Source organism: Eptatretus burgeri, chromosome 13, assembly GCF_056783735.1.
Source record: "Eptatretus burgeri isolate ZD-2024b chromosome 13, Ebu_testis_v1, whole genome shotgun sequence".
Classification (NCBI taxonomy): Eukaryota; Metazoa; Chordata; class Myxini; order Myxiniformes; family Myxinidae; genus Eptatretus; species Eptatretus burgeri.
In genome coordinates, this window is record NC_140973.1 from 68915901 (window position 1) to 68939672 (window position 23772).

The window sequence follows — 23772 nt, forward strand, 5'->3', positions numbered from 1 at the left end:
TCTCAGACATGTCCACCATTTCCCATGCGTGTTTAATATCCTCAAAAAAAAAATTGCTTTAAATTTCCAAGCACGCTGCCATTAGCTGCATTCCCCTGTCCAAATCAACTACAATTTGAAATTCCTAAGCTCTACTAATCACCTCCCCCAAAGAGGCAGTGATTACCTGAATTTAATTTTCCAATCGCGCTAAGCTAATTTGTGCTCAATGCTACAGTAGCAGACTTAAAATTTTTCTCCCAACACCAATTCTTGAGCGGTTCAAATATCCCACCGTCCTGACAGCAAATGGCGAGTGTGAGGGATGGGGAGGGGGTCGAAAAATCCTGTTCCGACACCAGTTGTCATGTCCAGCCAGTTAACACCAGCCTGAATGGATAGCTGAACAGTTTTCACTCAGAGGCAAACAGCCGAGATCCTTGGAGATTATGGTGCATGCGGGACGGGAAACGAGGGCATTTACCAGAGGTGTTCACCAGAATGGGAGCACATGGGTTTATCCTCGAACCCACAACAAATAAACGAACACAATTAAATTCAACAAATGATGGTCTAATAAAAAAAATTAATCAAAAATTAATAAAGAAAATAAATCAAGAGTGAGATATTGAAAAGTGAGGTAAAACTAAATTCTAATTTGAGATGTCTCCACTCAGTCACAGAACAGACAAGGGGTAAAATAAAGATAAAAGAAAATCCTCCTTTTATGCTGGCACTCAGCTTTTGTGTCCAGAGACGATCTTTTAGAAGCCTGGCGATCCTCGAATCTGCATAGCCACCACACAGGAAATGCACAGCATGAAACGGTGTCGCACTCCATGCGGGAAAAGCACTAAATGGCCCAAAGATGGTCTCCGCGGCCACGCATGTGAGACAATTTGTACGGGCGGTCCTTAATTTCAAGGGCCCTCCAGCCATTATTAAAGCTCCTTCTCACGATCGAAACCACCGACACCGCTCCTCTCTCAGCACCAGATCCGCTCACAGCAAATGACGCAGCCTTCCTCTTCGATCCTCCAACAAGGGATACTACAGACTTCAAACTTCTTCTCTTCCTCTCCTCCCAAAGCATGCAAACTTCCTGACCCAACTGAACAGTCAATGACCAGTGTCTTGCTGCAGCACATGGGCCAATTCGCACTACACAAACATGAGAATGCGCAGCTGTCTCGTACATGCCAAGGAGGAGCAAGAGAGGTCCGATTTGTTCTGACCACAGTCTCCACACTGTCCTCCTCCCCCTTATATCACACTGACCAATCATTAGCCTCGGGGGCGTGGCCTGCCGGTACGAAGTCGGGAAGGCGGGGTTTTTGCCTGCTCAGAAATGTTCGGACTCCGTCGGCAGCCGAGTCGGCCATTGTTGTAGTTGTCGTTGAAATAATGTGGTTCCTTTTTATAGCCGGCTTTATAAATGCAAAAACGTCGGAAAAGATCACAGGGGGCAATCACATACTGAGAGAAACTAGCCTTAAACCCTATCTCGTTAACACAGCACCAACCCCGTGTGGTGACATAACAATCTTAAGCTGACAGTTTCCCCAACTTAGTTTACATACAGATGTCTCCTGATGTTGGTGAGGGTGATGGGCTTGGGATCTGAGGATCCTGAACTCAAATCCCAATTGGCTGTTGCATTAATACCAGGTGGGGTTGACTCTGCCTGTTATCCTTCTGAGGTTGGCAAAATGAGTGCGAGCTTGCTGGTATCCTGTGTTGGAGTCGTGACCTGTCTCGGATTGCACCCAAAAGCCCAGGAGACTGCTTTGGCAGCACTAATGCTCTGTACAGAGTGTGGTCCTCATGGATTTCGATTGGATTTGGAGTCTGACTATGCTCTGGATTGTATTCCAACATTGTTGCGAAAACATTGATTCAAACATAATGCATAAACAAACTCGACTTCATAGAACACAATACCCCATGCAGTGTTTAAGTATATATATATATATATATATATATATATATATATATATATATATATATATATATATATATATATATATATATATATATATATATATATACACACATATATATATATATACATATATATATATATATACACACATATATACATATATATGTATATATACATATATATACATATATATATATATATACATATATATACATATATACATATATATACATATATATATATATATATATATATATATACATATATATACATATATATATATATATATATATATATATATATATATATATATATATATATACATATATATATATATATATATATATATATATATATATATATATATATATATATATATATATATATATATACACATATATATACATATATACATATATATATACATATACATATATACATATATATATATATATATATATATATATATATATATATATATATATATATATACATATATACATATATACATATATACATATATATATACATATATACATATATACATATACATATATACATATATATATATATATATATATACATATATATACATATATATATAGAAACACATACATATATTCAACTTTTATAAAATAATGCTTTTAACAGGTTGACCGCCGATTACGAGTATACTGATAGTGCTGGGAATACCAGAATCTGCCACAATGAGTATTCTCACATAAAAGATGACACTATTGTATTGTAAACAGAAAATACAACAAATGATGTGCTGGCAATTCAGTGAACATAAATCCATGTGATAATCATGGTCATTATCAGTCTCCATGAGAAGTTTTGCCACTTCATCTGTATTCGTACTGCCATTTTGAAGGGTAATGACAAGTGGCAAAAAAGAAAGAATATGTGGAATTCAGTAAATGACCTCCTTTTAGCAATGACATAATACCAACGTCGATTCAGTGCTAAAATAGTCCAACCAGATAACTTGTACCTGGAATACGGAGTTGAAAATATTGTCCAATTGCATGCTGCAAGTTCTCATAACGTGGGGTTTCCCCAGAAATGGAAAAGAAATTAACTTGGATTTGCGCATATAAAGGCAAAATTTGAAAATATAGTACATGCACATGTCGACTCGGCTTGCAAATTGGAGTGGTGTACACGTTAAGAATTGACAGTCAACGTGCTAAAGATTGTTTAAAAAAAAATCCGGAAGCTTAACCTGAAGCAGACTTATAAATCACCCTTCTACACTGTAATAAGACAGGTTTGAGTCACAGTTTAAGAGATGGAGGCATTATTGATTATAACCATAGATGTACATCAGCCATATGGCAGCTTCTTCTTCACCTTTGATACTGAACCACCTCACATATGCCATCCCCTCGAATGCTACATATCGATATATATAGCATGGTTCTTGGATGTATTAAAAAGGCGATTTGTGTTACACAGTGTTCAAGTATATAATTCAATTTTAATGAAGATTTGAAGACGTTTTAAAGGCATATAAATAAGTAAAAATTGTGGGGTTTACTGCCATTTTCTCCAGTATCTATGACATCACCCTATCGGACACATTACATTCGTGATTCATGCCTGTTGTTTGTGTCCATTATGACATCCTTAAAAACAGTAAGTTTCCTGTTTGGAATGATTTTCAATTCTGTTTGACTGCCAGGCAGGCAGACAGACTAAAAATATTATTACACTCCTCTCTGCGCATGTGTGATTGGGACGAATTCAGAGACAAAGTACATTAAAACGAAAGACTTGGCTTTCTATTCATGTACCGATTCCTGTTCAAAATACATCATTCGATTTTCATAAATTAATCCTCGATCATCAACTGATAAGACGGACGGATGGACGGATGGACAGACATGAACCAATTGTTTAACCCCGCTTTTTGCTCTGCGTGCACGGGGTAATTAAATCAATCTCAAATGGAGTTGAGGCAGTTCTCAAAGCAATAGGGGGTCCCATTGATCATTGATTATACATACAGATAGATTTGATTTTTTTTTCCTATTATAAGTGTTGTTTTATCTAAATCCATTGAACGTGCTTTTGGTTTCATATTATGATTTATTTTATTATCACGCCTCAATGAATAAATTTCCTACTGGACGAATACTTTTGCACTCCACTGTATATATAAAGTATAAGTGTTATATATATATATATATATATATATATATATATATATATATATATATATATATATATATATATATATATATATATATATATATATATATAAATAAGGAAACACAGTGAGCTGCAGATCCTAAATTCTATAATTTGCATAGACTTGCTTCCTATTCATGTGACAGAGTGAAAATGTTATCAGATAAAGCTTGTTCCATCATTTCAGTAGACTCCTTCCATGGATTGCATTATATGAGGGATAACAAAAAGCTTGTGCGGCCAGCTAACTCATGATCACTGTGGCCAAGCATTCCCCTGTGAAATTGTCCAGCTGATATATATTTCTAGATGACCGATTTCCAGGCCTCGAAGTGAGGCAAATTCTGAAGGCAATCCCAAAGGAATTCCGAATGGCTCCGCGAGGGCACGAGGTTTTGGTTTGACCCCCGAGAGCCGGGTTATCTGTGCGGTGCCACCTGCAGGCGCTTATCTGGAGGCCATTTCTTAGCGTCAGTGCAAGACAAGAAAGAAAACAGGCGAAACACCTTTCCTGCGGCGTGCAAGAGGAATGCAGCATTAAAGTTTCTGGAGAGATTAGATAAAGCAATCGTGCATGATGAATTAACGGCATCCAGCAAACTCCTTCCAAATTCTCGGACTGAATGAGATCTCCCTCTTCCCCTTGCAAAGGAAGAATGATAACCTCGCGTCGACAAACTCTCTTCAAAGCGAAAATTGGAGCAACGTGCCGCACACACCGTTCCATTCCAATGTTTAAGAACTGGTTACATACATCATTACACAATATATAGTTTTGCAATCTTGCGATAAAAGTGATGTGTAACGACATGCTGAACACGACGGTCCTTTACTTATAGCATGCCATTTTAACATGACTGCAATGACATCAACTTTCATCATGGTAACCTTTACATTATCATAATCATCAATTCCCATAAGTTTGGTGTTAAAACCTAATTACACATGTGCTTGTTCTTTCCTCTAGTTTTTAGAATGTGTGCAAGAACTAGAAGAAGTATTACAGATTTCCTCCCCCTCATCTCCTTTCCCTTCTCCGTTACTCTGCCATGTTTTCAGAGGACTTGCGCTGCCTCCGGACTTTAGTACCAGTTATTTGACCAGAAATGTTGACCTAATCATGCAAAAGAAACAAACCTTCTTTCCTACTAATTTGGCGTGAGCCAAATACAGTCAAGCATTGCTTTGGAAGGCTGAGGAATTCACAAGGGATAACACTACTTAATTAGCAGCACAAACATCATTAATCAAGCGAATTACAAATGGCATACTTGATTAAAGATGTTGCCGATGTGTGCTTTAAACCCGTCCAAAATGTGCCGTTGCAGAAGAGATGCTTCGCCGAGGTTGGTAAGATGGCTTATCATTGTCAACGGCCTCAAAGAACCTGATAACCTGCAGGTGAGAGGGGAAAAAAAGAAAAGATTGATTAAATAGCAGAACAGATGGTGCATTTGTGTTTAATTTGAATTACTTTGAAGCTTTCTCAAACGGTGATGAACATAATAGGCATATGGTTTATAGATTTCTTCCCTCACTTCTCCCTCAAAGCATCCAGGAAGGTAAATAACTCATTTGTTCTCCTGTTTCTGAAACAACCTCTGCATTGGCTCAAAATAATTTGCAGATGAAATGTTTTCTTCATCTCTTTCAGCTGCCAGGATAGCCTCGGCCCCAGAGGTTTGCACACTCGTGCTTTGAGCTGTCTCGCCTGGGTTTGAATCTCGATGCAGCTATAAACTGCCATCTTGGTCTATGCTCATCACGTTCTGCACCTGCATTATAACTTTCTTATATTTTTACATTGAATACACAGTTTAACTATAAACAAAGCCAATAACTATTTGTAGCTTGCTCAGACAGACAGCCTTGTTGCTTGTAGCTTCAGACAGACGAGGTACAATTGCCTGAGGTTTAAAATATCAATAAGGGGGATGTCAAGGGTCATATGAGGTGACCATATATGCAATCGATTGTGGGCATGCTGCTTAGATGGCAAGCCATTCCCCATAGTAATACAAACTTGCATACATATCATGTTCAATTGCTGCTTGCAGTTAAAAACACAATAGTGTTGTAGTGCTATTACGGGGCTTGCTGGAGAGCTCAGAAGTGATGTTTTCACCTTTCGTTTGTCTCAACTGGGTTCATTTCCCAACCCAGGTATAAACGGTCACCCTGGTGCTTCGGCGATAAAGTGTCGCATCAATGAGTGCATCGTCCTTTGGAGTGACAAGAAACTGGATGTCATGTCTGCCAGTCAAATATCTCGTGATAACTCTCAAAAGGGTCCTCGACCCTTGTGAACTTGACCAAATTCAAATTTCCTGCCTTGACTACCACTAGGCCAAGCAATGGCAACCCACCTCGTATATTTGATTCCTATTGACTCTTTCAATCGCGCAAACATCGGAAAAACTATCGTTTGAATGGAATAGAGTTACGTTGTACTTTCTTTATTGTGTACTTTGAGTCATCTTTTCTGCCATGCATATATTCTCGAGCCAACTTGTTTTACGATGCAGTTGGGAATAAAGCCAGTTAATGTGCTTAGCTAAGCATTGGATCCCATTCCATCTGAAGCCAACATGGATATAATGGGATCACCCCCAAAAGGGATCCATCAGAGATACAATAGTCCCAAACCAAAGCAGCATGCACCAAGCCATCTGACAATCCGTAACCTTTAAAATGACTCGCCAGCTGGTCTTTCACGATGATGGTTGAAGGCAAAAAAAATTGTTGACAAACTTCCCTGGTCATATGGATATCACAACTGCATCAGTTTGAGCTCATTGTTTAACAAGGAAACTAAACACGATGTCTTGTGATTTATTCAACATGTGTTAAACCTCAGCATGGTACTTGCTGGAGTACATCGAAAATGTACTGCCAAAACTCATGGTGCAATGTACTCTATAAACAAACATGCACTGAAAATATCAAAGAGGATTTAAAACAGCTCTTTGTCACCACAAAAGAATCAGAACATAGAAACCATGTTTCTTGATTCTTAGGCGAAGAAAACCAGATATAACGAGAGGGGGAGCACTCGGTAGAGTGCAAAACCTCCGCCGCCAATACTGCTCGGTCACTCAAGTGAACCTGATATCCTATTCATTCAATTTGACGTCAACAGTGCTCACAGAGTTATAGTTTTCAACTTTCCCTTTTACTTTCAACTTTTACGTACTCAATTCATTCGTCATAACTAGATTCCTTGAGACAGAAATTGATTTTATGTGGGTATATCCACCTGAAGTTCCAAAATCAGCTGCAATGATAATTTTGGCATGTTTTTTGTTGGAAATCACTTATAACATGTAGAAATGCAAAAAAAGAAATCGAAATTTTGTTGAAAAAAAAGTTGCAAAAATTTTTTTTTCTCTAACAATTTTTTTCTGGGGTGGGGGGGGGGGGGTTGGAAATCACTTAAAACATGTAGAAATGCAAAAAAAAAAATCAAATATTTTTTCAAATTGGCTGCCACAGCAGCTATATTGGATTTTGGACCAAGTTCAAAATCTAATGGCATGATCCTTGGTCCAGACCTAACCCCCCCCCCCCGACCAAGTTTCGTCGAAATCCATCGAGTCGTTTTTCCGTAATACTGTTCACAAACAAACAAACAAACAAACAAATAAATAAACAAACAGAAAGGGGTGAAAACAGTAACCTCCATCCATCTTCGATGGCTGAGGTTAACAATGATTTGCAAACTTTCATTTTGGTTTCATGATCGAAGACCAGCGGATAAGCCTGTGCAGATATCAATGATGTGAAGACAGTTAATGTCTCTCATACGAGCCTCGACAGTGTGTATATATATATATATATATATATATATATATATATATATATATATATATATATATATATATTAACAAGCTCAAATGAGCTAAGATCGTCGTCCTCTTAATGATGACGTCATAAAAACGAATACGACGTCATTGTGACGCATCAGGTTTGCGACAAATTATCTGTGCTAATTGCCGGCTTGATTCCCACAAACAAAATTCAAACAGGTTGCCTAGTTTCAGAGATAATGGTGTGGGCGATTTCCATTAGTGGTGATATTATGACGTCAACTTTTTTTCTCGGAAGAATTCCCAAAATTGGAGATGGTTACTGCCTGCGCGTGGGCTTTCTGCATATATATGGCAAGTTTCACGAAGATCCGATGAAAACTCTGGGTTGTGAAACAAAAAAATGTCAAAAAATAGGAATGACGTCATAAAAATTGATATGACGTCATAGTGATGCATCATATGTGTGGTAATTCATCTCTGCTAATGTTCTGTTTGATTCCCGCAAACAGAATTCAAAAAGCTTGCCTAGTTTCGGAGATAATTTTTTTGGCGATTTCCATTAGCGGAGATATTTTGACGTCATAACTTTTTTTTCTCGGAGGAATTTTCAAAATCGGAGATGGTTACTGTCTGCGCAGGGTATTTTTACATATATATGCCAAGTTTCAGGAAGTTTCGATGGAAACTGTAGGCTGTGAAACAAAAAAGTCCACAAGAAGAAGATGAAGAACAACAACGTGAGTTTGACTTAGAGATCCTCCACGAGGATCTAAAATTGGGCAAGAACCTGGGATGCCAGTTGAACACCATCAAGCAGACAACCCCAACTTTTACTCATTCACTTGGAATCAAGAGATTGATGAGAATCAACTTGGAAGTGAATTACTTGCAATATTTTTTTTAAGTTTTCTTCCTGCACTGTTAACCTTTTTCGGTTACGAGGATGTGTGCAGCACTGCCCATATTAGGCAGCATTTTATTGGCAATCCCTAGTTGTCCCGAAGCACTTAAGAGTCAACCACAAACTGGCATCACCAACAGACCAGAGCAGGTGGGGCAGACAATTTATCTTCTTTCTTCGGGTCATTAATGAGCCAGCTGGATTTTTACTGACAATCCAATTGTGACGTGGTAATTTGTCTGAGCTTTCCAGAAGTTTAGGATCCAAATCCTTAATAATGTGGCCTTCAGCAGGATTGGAACCCAACCTCTGGGATGGAAGTCCCATGTCCTCATTAGAACAATTCCTGCACCGATCGATTTTTTTGGGGTTGAAAATTCAGATTAATTCACTCGTTCATTCATTCGTGTGCACGTGGCTGCTGGTTTGCGACATTGCTGCGAGTGCGGGTGTGCTACTGAGGCAACTCCCCCTGTAAGTTATAACAACTCACCTTCTCTTCTTCGAAAGAGAAAGACACCGTGGGGTCATTTATGTCTACCAACTAATGCCAGCAGGTGGGACACCCAAGTTCACAACCATTCAAGGGACGGCACGATTTGTGATGTGACGCCCAGCCTTCGTAGCACCAGAATATTTATAGTCGGTTGGGCCTAGAATCAAACTCGGACAAGACAACTTAAAAGTAAGTGCACAGCTACCTCTGGACATTAAAGATCCCAGTGTCTCTCATGAAGAGTAGTGAGTTGTCACCGGCATCCTGAACAAATTAGTAATTCCTGCCCAAATCAGCTACATTCAAACACCAGGCCGAGCAAGCTGGTTCGTGAAAGATGTGTGCCAAATATGTTCCAGGGCAACACCACAAGGAGATGGGTATAATGGGGACCATTAAAACAAATTGAAATTTGAGAGATAATGATGAACAAAGAACTAGTTTTTGAAGAATACATAACATCACCAATTTGTTTTGTTTAGTCACATGATAGTTCATTTTGTTTTGTGTCCATCATTATAAGGGAGAATTTGCCTCTGTGTTAAAAAGTATGACATGAACATGCTTATTTATTATTAAAGTGTCACGATCGTCATTCCCCACACCACAAACACTGATTGGAAGTATGTGATGAGAGTCGTGCAAACCAGACTTTTTTTTTTTTGTATACCTTGTCGAGGCTCGTGTGAGAGCTAACACACAACGCACATCACGGGGGACATGAAACAAGAGGGGAGGGAGTGGGAAGGACAAAACAGTGGGGAACAGAGACATTAGGATATCTGTCGAAGGGCGAGAGATGGGACGGGGAACATGGGGAATAAAAGATGGACATTTCAGGGACTTTCAGGAAGGAAAGCAGGGAATTTGAAGGAGGTGGGTTTGGGTTGGATTAACAGGGGTAGAAAAGATTGAGGTTTTGGATGGGGGAAGATAAGAGGAGGTGGCGAACAGCTGTTTTGAAGGCCTGGAGGGAAGAATGGGATTGAAGAGAGTGTGGGAATTGAAAGACATGTTCCACGTGTTGGACCAGTTTGTGATTTTATCCAGATCTGCAGTGAGCGAAGAAGCTGCTGCTTGCCGGTCTGAGGGATGACCGATGGTACGGCAGAGGGTGGAGTCATCAGCAAAGAGATATAGAGGATTTTCCGGAGAGTCGGAGAGATCATTGATAAAAACCAGAAAAAGAACAGGGCCCAGAACACTGCCTTGAGGAACTCCAGCCTGGACAGGATGAGGGGATGAAAGAACTCCATTTAGGGCCACACGTTGACTGCGACAGGAGAGGAAGTCTGCGAGCCATGAGTAGAGATGGCCTTGGATACCATAGCAAGAGAGTTTGGTGAGCAGGGCAGGGTGCCAGACTGTGTCAAAAGCACGTGATATGTCCAGGGATATGGCTCGGATTTCCTGTCTGGCATTGAGGACTTCCATCCATTGTTGGGAGAGCAGAAGCAGCATATCCAGGGTAGAGTGACCTGGTCTAAAACCAAATTGATGATCAGAAATCAAGCCATTGGAGAAGAGGACGGATTTGACGCCTGAAGCGATGATGGATTCCATAGCCTTGCTGATTGGTCTGTAGTTGCAGGGATCTGTTTTTGCACCTTTTTGTGCAGGGCAGTGATGTTTGCTGATTTCCCAGCAGATGGCAGATGACCTTGAGCAAATGAGAGGGTGAATAGAACAGAGAGAGGGTGAGCAAGAGCAGAAGAGCAGGTTTTTAGAACACGTGGGCTGATGCCGTCTGGACCGGTTGCAGAATCTGAGTCGAGGTTTGACAGCAAGCTCTCCACCTTGTCAGGAGAAAAGGACACAGAGTCCAGGGATAGTTTGGTGCGACTGGGTTTGGTGGGTCGAGAAAGCGATGGGTTGCGGACACAAGATTTCGATGCAAACATCGAGTTTAGGCATTCAGCCTTTTCACGTGCGGCATCAGCAGTGCAGCCATTTGAGGTAAGGGAGGGGATGGAGGGGGAACATACACCAGAAACAGATTTAATTCGACGCCACCAGGATTTTGAGGAGGGAGAGAGGTTTGAGAGTTCAGACTTGAGATGAGAAAGATGTTTTCTGGCTCTCCTGAGGGTAGATACACACTTGTTCTGAGCTGTATGGAAGGAACTGAGATTGCCCTCAATTGGGTTTGCTTTCCATGAGGCAAAAGCAAGTTGTTTCAGGACAACTGCCTCACCACAAGCTTCAGTGAACCAAGGGCAGGAGGAAGGGTAGGACAACTGAAGATGAGAGGGGATAAATATGGGCATGAGGGAGAGCAAGTTTCTTTAAAGAATTCTCAGGATGAGTTGATGTTGGAGAAAGTAGTGATAGGAGACCAGTCTATAAATTTGATGGCTGCTTGGAGACCCTGCCAGTCGGCTTGAGTGAAATGCCAGACTCGACGGCGGTGAGGTGGTTCTCTGAAAATAGCCAGAGAGATGTCCACTTTGACAAGGACGTGGTCAGAAGAACCGATTGGAGCGGCGAAAGAGCAGCAGATATTGTCAGGGAAGTTTGTCAAATTCAGATCCAGAACAGATGGAGTACCATTGGTTGAGATACAGGTCGGGAAGATGACCGATTGAGTCAGTCCCAATGAGTCGGAGAAAGCTTTTGCTGAGGTGCCATGACAGGTGAAAGAGGTACCCACACTGAGCCAACTGGCGTGATGACAATTGAAGTCACCACATGTGAGGAAGAGAGAGTTTGGATGAGAAGATAGAAGTTGGTCCATGTTTTCGGATAGTGAGGTGTAGATGGAGTCATCATTGTTTGGTGGACGGTACAGTACACATATAAACATGAGGTGGAAGTGGAGGGGAAGCCGTAGCCAGAGGTATTCCTGGGGGTGTGGGGGAGTGGGGGCAGTGCATGGTGAGTGAGGAATGGAGTCTTTGATGAAGAGAGCAACTCCTCCACCAGGACGAGGCTCAGGTCTGTCATACTGGAGGAGGGAGTAACCAGGGAGAGATACATCTTGGGGGAGGAAAGTTTCTGTTAGGCAGATTATATATTCATATTTGTCAGTGGCAACCTGTATGGAAAGATCTGAAAGGTTTGAGCGAAGGCCCCAGATATTTGAGGTCCACACTTTTAATGAAGAGGGAGGGGAGGAGGCTTTGGGTGCAGGGGGTGGGGGAGGGGAGGGTAGGACAAGGGACGAGGGGGGTAGGTAAGGAGGGTTGATGAAAGAGTGAGGGATTGCAGAATAGCCAGTGGAGGAGGCCGGATGAGGAGGAGAAAAGGCTCTGTGGTACTGGGGGAGAGGGGGGGGGACAAGAAAGGGGGAAGAAGGCAGTTGAGGATTTGAGGAGGTGGAGTGAAGAGAAGGAGGTGAGAGGGCAGTGGAAGGAGGCAGCTTTGTGGATGAGAGGGGGGCAACTTTGAGAAGGATGAGTGAGGGGGAAGAATGGTGGGAGAAAGGTGAGGGGGGGAGTTTTTGAGAGAGGTGAGAAGGAGGCTTGGAGGGAGAAGAGTGGGATGGTTGCTTTGAGAGTGAGGGGTGAGAGGGGTGAGTTGGCACTTAAGTTGGAAAAAAAAGAATGGTTGATGGAAAGCAAACATTCATAGCAAACTGGGGTTTTAAAAAGTTTAAAGGTCAGAGATGTGATTAAACACATTTCTTGATGGATGCAATAAAGGCGAATCCAGAGAATGGAGAGAAGAAACGCTGTAAAAGTTGGATTTTTTTCGGCAAGGTATGAAGGAGAGGTCGAATTGAGAGCAGTCTGTTTAAATAGTAGCAGAGTAGTTCATTATGATACAGTAAAGAGTACCACACGTGTGAAAGAGGAAGGTGATGCATTATAAGAGATCGTTATTATTAATGTTTGAGAGAGTTTTCAACAGATTTGGTCATGAAAGTGTTGTCAAATAAGATCAAAGAAGAAGAAGAGACGAAGAAGATGAGAGGAAGAAGAAGAAGAAAATGAGAGGAAGAAGAAGAAGAAGAGGAGAAGAGGAAGTAGAAGTATCGAGAGTCGTGAGTGAGGAAGGATTAATTGGGAGGATGGGGGACGTTAATAAAGTGGGGGAAGATATAAATTGAAGGTAATGGGGAGAAAAAAACAAAACACGATCATACCGGAAGGCCTCAAGCCTCAAGGGTAGGCCTCAAGCGCCGGTATAAAAAGGTCGACAAAATCTCACAAAATAGCACGATTTTTTGAAACAAAACCGAACTAGGAACACACAGTAACATGTAGGTGAGAAAATAAACAGTTAAAACGGGACAGATAACGACCGGAAACTTAACTTTGAGATCATCAGCAGAGAGCCATGAAGGAAACCTGTTGACGTTCCAAACCCGGAAGCGGAAGTGAAAACATTTGTTTTCATCAGTAATTAAACCAGGTGATGCACAAGAATCCAGGATATTCATCAAAAGATACAAGATCAGGACCATCTCTCTGGACATATCTCATGCTTTTGATAGTCTGGTATCCTGCCTTGCTCTCCAAACTCTGTGCTGATGGCATCCAAGGTCAACTTGACTCTTGGATTCCTGACTTCCTCCACTCGTAATGAAAGTGTGGCTCTCAACGGAATCCTTTCATCTGCTCTCCCTGTCAAGGCTGGAGAGCCCCAAAGCAGTGTTCTGGGCCCAGTCCTATTCCTGATCTTCATCAATTATTTCTCTGACTTTCTGAAAAATCCCTTTGATCTATTTTCCCTCATCCTTCAGACAGGCAGGCTGCATCCTCTTCCCTCTCTTCAGAACTTGTAAAGACATCATAAGCTTGTCAAACACTTAGAGTATGTCTTTCAATCCCAACAAAACTCACACTCTCACCATCTCTCTCTGAAAGGACCATCTAGCAAACCCTCCTCTCTACTTTCTTTACAATCCTCTTGAGAAAGTTCTGTCATTCAAACTCCTGGGTCTCACTATCAGCCATGATCTTTCTTGGGCAAACCACATTTCAAAGTTAGCCTCCAAAGCCAGCCGCCGACTGGGCATCCTCCACTGTCCAAAGTCCTTCCTTAGCACACCTGAATCTCCTATCCATTTTCAAGGCCTTCATCCGCAGCTTCATGGAGTACTGCTCTCCCCTCTGGGATGGCTCCCCTGCCTCACATCTTGCTCGGCTTGATGCGGTGGAAACCAAGGCCTTCAATATTATTGGAATCTCATGTGATGAGGCTGAGTCTATGGGCCTATTGATGAAGCTGAGTCTATGGGTCTGTCGATGAAGCTGAGTCTACGGGTCTATCACTTTGCCATCGCGGACAGGTCAGTGGTCTCTCTGTCTTCTACCACCTCCTTTCTGATCTTGCACCATCTGCTATTTCTGTGATTTTCCCCCTGCTCCCATGTTTCCGTAGGGTTCTCACGGTCCACCATCAATCCCCTTCTTGTGAAACAACCTCAATCCAGGATCATTGCTCGCTTCTACTCATTTGTTCCTCATTTTTCCAGCCTGTGGAACCAACTTCCACATCCTCTTCAATCTCATTCTTCCCTCCATTGTTCAAAACAGCAGTTCACCACCATCTCAGATCATTCCCAATCCAAAACCATTATCTTTTCTTCTCTCGTTAACCCCACACCACCCCAATCCCTCCTCCTTCCAAATATCCATTTTTCCCTTCTGAGAATTTCCTTCAATATCCATCTTGTCCACCTTATGCATTCTCTCCTGCCACCCATTCCTCCCCATAGCCATTATTTGTCTGCCTCACTCTGTCTTGGTCATTGGCTCTGCTGTTGGTGTCTCCCCCCTCTCTCTCTCTCTGCCCTTCTTTTTGTCCTGCTGCATCCTGATCTGTTCAGTGTACTAGTACTAGCTCTTCCACGAGCCTTGAACATGCATACAAAAAAAAAAAGATACGGCCATCAATCATCTTCGGAAAATCAAAACCCACAAAGTTTACCATCATGTGAATTATTGTGCAACATGGTTCTTGAAGGGGTAAAGGTGTTGGCCTTGTTTCAACATCCAGCAAATGACCGTTATGGGAATCCCCAATTGATAATTGGTTTTGACTTTCTAGGTGATCGGCTGGGAATGCCATTCATTGCAGTGAAAAGTCCTTCATACTTTTCCAGTGTGCAGACTGAATGCTGCCGAGGCCTCTTCAGGTTCAAGCACAGTGCCTTAGCATTAAAATTATCTGTGAAGTGCTCGAATCGAGTTTCTGCGTGGTGTTAGTTGGCTAAGAAATAAAGTTGGCCAAATCAGGATGCACAAACTCCATCATGGGCGATCGTCATACCACCCAAGACAGTTCACTTTCTAGAGACCTGCACATCTCCAAAGTTAGAGGAACAATTACTTTAAGAGTATACCGTCATTCCCTAATCAATCTGTCAAGGTATCATCAGAACTTTAGCAGGTAAAGGTATTGTTCTGGATTGTATTTCTCATGCATCATTACTATTGGTGTGACAGCTTTGCAGGTTGCCCACCTCCGATTCTACTTTTTTGTACGACTAATCTCTGACTTGTAAAGCATCATTTTATGGTAGATTCCTATAAAAAGGACTTTGGACCCATGAAATGTTTCATTGGACGGATGGATAGGTATTAGTGGATTATAAAATTTCATCTTAGAATGCCAAACATCAAATCATAACTTAAGAGGACCTTCAGAAATTTGTGTGATGGAATAAAATTTTAATGCAGACATGGAACTTCATCTTTAGGTAATTCCATTATGATGTAGAATAGCACTCGTTAGAGCACATACCTCCATCATGCTGAACAGTTTACGTTTTGTGGCCCACTGATAGGCCGGATCTGCATGCGTACCTTAACCAAAATATAATTGGCTTGTTCGTTCGTCAACTACCCAACTCATACACCAAGTTTTGTCTGAATCCGTCGATAACGTTTTGAGATATCATGCCACATATCGTTTTTGGCCTGATCTCTCAATGGTGAAGAATCACGAAAAGCATGAAAAATTCTCGTATACGGATGTGGATTAGGATCTTCACCAAAATCGAATCAATTTGTCCTCCTTACACTCCCATCCTGTCCACCAAGTTTTGTCCAAATCCATCAAAACTATTTCAACTAGCATCCGTTGAAGACAAAGTCTTTGATATCCCCCGCCATAGTAAATGAGGACAAGTAGCAAAAGGCACCAGTTCAATTTATTCTTGAAGTGTGTACCAAATTTCATAAAGAAATAGTTAATAGTTTTGCAACTCTGCTCTGGAAACAAAGGTTCACCTCAATTATTTCTTAATACCCAACTTGTTTCCATGGAAAGTGACAGAAATTTTTTTGGGGGAAATCTCTAAATATCAAAAGGCACCAGTTCACCACTTGCTTGATATGTGTACCAAATTTCGTAAAAATATCTTGAGGGGATTTGTAGTTAAGCTCCGGAAACTAAATGTGACGGACGGAACCCATTTCTATATTCCCCGCCAACTTCGTTGGTTGGGGGACGGGGGGGATAAAAAACGGAGAAAAGAAACTGATGGGGAAAAAAAGAAAAGAAACACTGAAGAGAAACGGTGTCGAAGAAATTATTGTGCGTAATCTTCTAAACACAATTTTATTCATTAATGAACATGGAAGTATAAGATCAAAATGGCGATGTTTATTTTATGCTTAAAAATAAATCGTTCTTTGTCTGTACTAAATGTTTGAGATTTTTAAATAAATCATTTCAAGAAAAAGGACTAGCATCCGTTGAAGACGAAGTCTTCGATATCCCCCACCATAGTAAAATATATATTTTTTAATCTGTAAACATCAAAAGGCACGAGTTCACCACTTGCTTGATATGTGTACAAAATTTCGTAAAGATATCTTGAGGGGATTTGTAGTTAAGCTCGGGAAACGAAATGTGACGGACGGACGGAACCCATTTGTATATCCCCTGCCAACTTCGTTGGTTGGCGGGGGATAAAATTATCCTGCTCACAGACAAACAGACAGACAGGGCTGAAACATAAGTTCCATCCACCTTTGGTAGCAGAGGTAATAACTAATATTGCTAAATTCACCAAAAAGGCAAAACGATGACCAATATTGCTAACAATTGATGTCGGCATTAAGCAGAGTATATCTCATGCTGAAAATGATATAAAATCTGGCGACCTATTGAGGGGACGGAAAAATCGTGCTTATGTTAACTTTTTGGTGGAATTAATCAGAACCATCTATGCTGAGTGTCCTTGTTGGTGTGAGGCATAGGTCATTGTCAGTAATGTTAAAATGCTATTCATGAAACGGTATGTCATTGACAGTGCAGTCAATGCTGACTGTTCTGATGCACAGAGTTTGCTACATACAGCAACGTCAGATGCTTTTCACAGCCAATCGGCAACCTCCATTGGCAAGACATAGCTGCTTGTACAGAAAATACAGGAAAAACACTGAAGATACATTTGATGCTTTAAATAATAACTGGAATGGCACTCATGGAGCAAATAGTCTCGCCTCATGCGCTATTGTTAACTGAACACGCTACTATCATGGCCCATTGCTATTATTGCCCATATACCCGCATCGTCCCTCACCTCATTATGTGATATCGTTTCTTGACATGGGTTATTAATGTCATTGATTAAATTTGTCACTCACATCGAGTCATAGATGAGATATATGAAGTTACAGATAAGGATTTCAATTCAACCATTTATGGTTGGAATACCACTTAACCAATGATGTAATCGTTGTTACCCCATATACTCCATGGGGAGTTAATGACATATGCAAAGTTTCAATTTTTTTCGTTGAGTTGTTTCAGAGAAAATGATGTTCAAATTTTTCATATATATAAAAAATGGCTGTCATACTATGTGCCCTATGACGTCAGAGTTAGCAATAAAATAGGGTATTCTCTACGGGGAGTCCCTCCAACGTTTGAAGTTTCACATCGATGGGACAAGTGGTTTTTTAAAGCGAAATTATACTGTACACGCGCACGCACACACACACACACACACACACACACACACACACACACACACACACACACACACACACGTTGCAATAGTCTCGCATCCCATTCAGGGCAAGAGTAATGAATTTCTGAAAAATAATAATCAAAAAATAATATAAGGTGGAAAAATGTTTAAAACAAAATAAAATATCATTATTCTCATTGTTCGGAAGTCGAGTTTAGATTCTCTCCAAGTTGATCTGTTATCAATTTGGCTTTGTTTACGTTTCATTTTCCTGTAGCTTTATGCAATTACCTCTCAATTTTGTGTCTGTATGTGTTCTGTTGATTCTTGTGATGTATTGTATTTATTGTTTTATTTTATTTGTGACATTTGAAGCTCTTCCATTAGTGTTAACAAAAATAACACAAGTCGTCCACGTCGATTGATGCAATGGTAGTTATCCTTCAAAGAAGTATTTATAACATCATGCATCTCATGAACCTTGTCTGTATTACAATTCAAATATCATTTATGATTATGATCACCGTATAAATACTGCAATTGCAAAGTGTGTCGAAACTTGTTTTTGATAACAATGGCATGCTTTCAGGAAACCTACATCATAATTAATCTGCTGGACTCAGTTAACAAAGTCAAGCAACAAGTATTTTTATGCCAAGCACCAAGCAATCAGCGGCAAAGCCACCCCTCCCAGCAAATGATGCAACCAGGAGCCATGTGGTGCATACCAAAGGAAAGGACGTCGAGCAATCTGTAAGTCCCTCGAGGTGCAGTTCACAAGTCTCTTCGCCCGTTCCATTTGCCGTGGTGACCTTAGCTGTGCATCAAGGACAGTTTTGCCGGTTCAGGAACTTCAGCGACTCTGCAGCGAGCACAAGATGTTATTATTTTAGCATTCAGTGAACCACTTTCATCAGTGGCACAGCCATCATTCTACAAAAGGCTATTTCAGCTGTCGCTGGCACCTCCGAGATGAACACAAACAGTTGGTGCTTGATATTGGTGCTCGATGCTGGAGCTCGATGCTGTGCAATCTTTAATCGACAACTCGGTATAGATAAGCACCGCTCTCTTATCTTCCTTTGTGGGGTCTGTGCTGCGTTGTTTTCCTGTGTCATATCTAACTGTGCGATGTGAGTGCGTGTTCTCAGCTTAGGTTGGAGAGAAGATGGCTATCCATCTTGTGTCGGTGTTTTTCAGCATCATTTTCATGGCACTGGTTTTCTGTGTTGAGTTCTTCGTCTGTTCCCGAATTAGAAACGGGCTTTGTCCAACATGGAGACGTGGCTTTTGGTCACTTTCATTAAATAATCCTTTCAAACCATGTCACAAAACTTGATACATGTTTCGACTCATTTTTCCACATTTCAATGCTGTGGATCCATCTCTCTTTCACTTGACCCTCAGCATGATTTAACTCGTCTTCAGTGTTGCTTCTCCTTTGCTCATTCCTGTTTGCATAATTTATTATATTTGTTTATGTGTGGAGTGTTCCATGAACAGATGTAGACATTATTCAAAACACAAAAAAAACCTTTAATGATGCGTGTAGAATCTACATCATTAAAGGTAGATATACTAGCGTTATCTACATCTACATCAGAATCTACATCTACATCATTAAAGGTAGATATACTAGCGTTATCTACATCTACATCAGAATCTACATCTACATCATTAAAGGTAGATATACCAGCGTTATCTACATCTACATCAGAATCTACATCTACATCATTAAAGGTAGATATACTAGCGTTATCTACATCTACATCAGAATCTACATCTACATCATTAAAGGTAGATATACTAGCGTTATCTACATCTACATCAGAATCTACATCTACATCATTAAAGGTAGATATACTAGCGTTATCTACATCTACATTAGAATCTACATCTACATCATTAAAGGTAGATATACTAGCGTTATCTACATCTACATCAGAATCTACATCTACATCATTAAAGGTAGATATACTAGCATTATCTACATCTACATCAGAATCTACATCTACATCATTAAAGGTAGATATACTAGCGTTATCTACATCTACATCAGAATCTACATCTACATCATTAAAGGTAGATATACTAGCATTATCTACATCTACATCAGAATCTACATCTACATCATTAAAGGTAGATATACTAGCGTTATCTACATCTACATCAGAATCTACATCTACATCATTAAAGGTAGATATACTAGCGTTATCTACATCTACATCAGAATCTACATGTACATCATTATAGGTAGATATACTAGCGTTATCTACATCTACATCAGAATCTACATCTACATCATTAAAGGTAGATATACTAGCGTTATCTACATCTACATCAGAATCTACATCTACATCATTAAAGGTAGATATACTAGCATTATCTACATCTACATCAGAATCTACATCTACATCATTAAAGGTAGATATACTAGCGTTATCTACATCTACATCAGAATCTACATCTACATCATTAAAGGTAGATATACTAGCGTTATCTACATCTACATCAGAATCTACATGTACATCATTATAGGTAGATATACTAGCGTTATCTACATCTACATCAGAATCTACATCTACATCATTAAAGGTAGATATACTAGCGTTATCTACATCTACATCAGAATCTACATCTACATCATTAAAGGTAGATATACTAGCGTTATCTACATCTACATCAGAATCTACATCTACATCATTAAAGGTAGATATACTAGCGTTATCTACATCTACATCAGAATCTACATCTACATCATTAAAGGTAGATATACTAGCGTTATCTACATCTACATCAGAATCTACATGTACATCATTATAGGTAGATATACTAGCGTGGCATGCTTACACATTGAAAGCAATAACAAACCGTGCTTCCCCATTGTCTCAGGTCGCTCACCTGCATTTGTTTTGTTTTTAATTTATTTATGTTTTTACTTGCAGACACTTTCTGACAGTTCTGTGATTTTTCTTGGTGTATCAACTTCAATGTCCGTCTGCATGCAAAATGTCAGCTTTCTAAGTCACCCGGAAGGTACCGAACATTAATATCAGTCAGTGAGTTAGTGAGTGAGTCAGTGAGTGGTTAGAATGAGCTTTATATAATACTAGCGGGGTGTGCTTACACATTGTGTAAGCAAATGAACCGTGTTTCCCCATTGTCACGGGTCGCTCACCTGCATTTGATTTTTCATTTATTTATTTTTTTCCCCATTTATATACAGTATGTTTTCATTGACGGATGTTGCCTGAGGATTCTGTGATTTTTCCTGGTGAGCAGGCAGGCTTCTTGGTTCCAGAATGAGTGATACTCAGCCCAGCCTTAATCTTCATACTCTGGACAAACAAACGAGTCATCATTATCGGATACTTGTCTGACAGTCGTCAGACACCCAGACGTTGCATTCAACACAACGGTGCACATGTCCATCTGTGCATCCTTACACACATCTCAAACACTGGGTGGGCCTTATTACTCATACCCTACCCATTCATGTAATCGGTGGTCTCTTGTGGAGGGATGAATTACATCACACAGGAATTCCATCTTAACTTCATAAAAGTGATCCCTTCAGAGCTTTATTGAAAGTTACCATTTTCAAGAATTTTCTATAATGCTATGGATCGACTTCTATTTTAAACCTTCCAGAGAAGTTTTTCAACTGTCACAGAAATAACACCCAGGAAGACCAACTGATTGGGCACCCTTAGCACTATCCATATCTCTAACCCCAAGAATGCCCTTCCGTCCCTGACCCATCTACCTCATCAATCATCACTCACCCCATGATGCAATTACCTGATGACCTCCCAGGTAAATAGGCCAGTCCAAGAGATGACATCACATCTTCAGAACCTTCAAGGCAAAATAATTCAACAAGCCGGGATTTTTCATGAACATTACAAATACTCTAAAAGCTTATTTGAATGTTTTCCCATCTCAACCAATGTTAGCAAGCACCTCGTGATCAAGTGTGAGTATTTGTGTCACAATTTGAAATATCATGGTGGTTATCTCAATTGTTTCACAACACAACGCAAATTTCTGCTTGCAGTTGCTAAGCACACTTATGATGACATTATACAGTCGGAGAGACCTTGCCATGGTCTATATAGAGCCTGGACCATTGATGTGATACCCATGTATATGCTACCCATATAAAGGTGGGTTCTTCACCATTCTTCACATAATGCATCCACTTGTTCTTTCCCATTTTGTGGTTGTTTTCAGGGTCAGAATTTGTGTTCCAAGACATTCCGGAGACTCTGCCATCAGACTTGAAAAGTGTGCACCTCCACTCGTTGCCTTACAAAACCCGTATTCAGATTTCAAAGCCCCAGGATACCTAATTGTTTCACAAGCAATGTGATGAGGTGCAGTGATAACACTATGATGAAAGACTTGTCTGTCGCTGCTCTTCCGTAGTATTCCAAAGAATGCAAGGCTCTGCGAAGTATAATGATGCTTGTCTGACATCCCGCAGACTCCTCAAACTCTGTCAGTTCATTGAAGTTTGATGCGGCAAGAAGAGTCATCTGTTTATCACACAATCCATCACAGGATCCTCTTCTTACTCGAGATGATCTTCATTGGTCTGCTTAATCAATTGTCAAGGAGGATGCTGTTCGTATTGCCTTCCACTATATAACAACATTCTCCACGATCGATTTGGGGATGGCTATGACAGTTTAAATCATTATGATGAAGGCGTCCATTTTCTGACATCTGATGATCATGACCTCGTATGTTTTCACCCTTGTTTGTCTGTCTGTGAGGAAGATATCTCAAAAGATTATGGACGGATTTGGACAAAATTTGGTGGACAGGTTGGGTGTGTGACAAGAACGAATTTGTTAGATTTTGGTGAAGATCCGGATCCAGATCCGGATACTAGAATTTTTAAAAGTGATTCTTCACCATTGAGAGATTGGGCTAAACTAATATAACACAATATCTCAAAAAGTAGTGGACGGATTCCGAGGAAGCTTGGTGAACACATTGGGTGTGACCACAACAAATTGATTTGATTTTGTTGAAGATCCGAATCTGGATCTGGATACGAGAATTATTTAATTTTTAAAGTGATTCTTAAATTGACTGGTCAAGCATGCATTTATAGATATTTTAATATTTTCTGTTTACAGTGTTTAAGGCTTGTCGTGCATTTGCAACACAAATCACACACACAGGTAAACAAGTACATGAGACAACACCAGACATGTTCAGACAAACACAGCCAGAGCTTGGGGGAAGTAACATCACTTCCCAGAGCACCCTGGGTACCAGTGATGCCATCTTTTATGACATCACTTTTCTCTCGTCACTTAATAGGGCAATTAAGGAAGAATTTCCTCCATGAATGCCAACCTTTGGTGTTTGTACATGTTCTATCCTCCAGATGCCGAGCGTCAAGCAAGGAAGCTGCACATACTATTTTTTAAGTCTTTGCTACGACTTGTCCGGGGTCAGGTTCGAACTGCCGACCTCCCAGACTGCATATAGATAGATACACGTTAAACATTACACCACTGAGTCTGGTTAATAATATCAGCACAACTGTTGAAATAATAGCATGTACTT

At 40.4% G+C, this 23772-nt stretch overlaps 1 protein-coding gene and 1 long non-coding RNA gene across 6 annotated transcripts in view; one reads left to right on the plus strand and one right to left on the minus strand.

Annotated features, from left to right (window-relative positions):
- Positions 1-6719, plus strand: part of LOC147014713 (uncharacterized) — a 64095-nt gene extending 57376 nt beyond the window's left edge. For both annotated transcript variants that reach the window (XR_015050878.1, XR_015050879.1), the window contains 2 exons: positions 5443-5515; positions 5769-6719. This is a non-coding gene — a long non-coding RNA (uncharacterized LOC147014713). The remainder of the gene's footprint in view (positions 1-5442; positions 5516-5768) is intronic.
- Positions 1-23772, minus strand: part of LOC147014714 (uncharacterized) — a 91850-nt gene that overhangs the window by 57246 nt on the left and 10832 nt on the right. For all 4 annotated transcript variants that reach the window (XR_015050875.1, XR_015050877.1, XR_015050876.1 and 1 more), the window contains 2 exons: positions 18918-19051; positions 5386-5509 (listed from right to left, as the gene is read on the minus strand). The gene's annotated coding sequence lies outside the window, so the exon portion shown is untranslated. The remainder of the gene's footprint in view (positions 1-5385; positions 5510-18917; positions 19052-23772) is intronic.